A 298-nucleotide genomic window follows, 5' to 3' on the forward strand; every position below is an offset into this window, starting at 1 on the left:
GCTCGCCGCCGACACGCCAGCGCCCTTCAGCCGCGCTACCAGACAGAACTTCACCCTGGTGTGTGTGGTCTCCGGTGGCAAGCCCGCCCCGCTGGTGAGCCCCCGCGCGGGTTTCTCTTTCATATATACATATATGAAACAAACATGAAAAAATAAATATATATTAAAAAAATATATAATATAAAAGTGCTGCTTTTGGAGGCAAAATAAGGCAAATAGCTGCCTGCTACCCAAATCTTGCCCTACAGCATCTTTCCGTGGGGACCTTGGGAAGGAGCTCCATCCAAAGCTACCCAAG

General features: G+C 49.3%; 1 protein-coding gene across 1 annotated transcript in view; it reads left to right on the forward strand.

Moving 5' to 3' along the window:
- The window catches only part of IGSF21 (immunoglobin superfamily member 21), a 32,730-nt gene that overhangs the window by 27,314 nt on the left and 5,118 nt on the right, over positions 1–298 (forward strand).

Source organism: Aptenodytes forsteri, unplaced genomic scaffold (assembly GCF_000699145.1).
Source record: "Aptenodytes forsteri isolate BGI_AS27 unplaced genomic scaffold, ASM69914v1 Scaffold61, whole genome shotgun sequence".
Classification (NCBI taxonomy): domain Eukaryota; kingdom Metazoa; phylum Chordata; class Aves; order Sphenisciformes; family Spheniscidae; genus Aptenodytes; species Aptenodytes forsteri.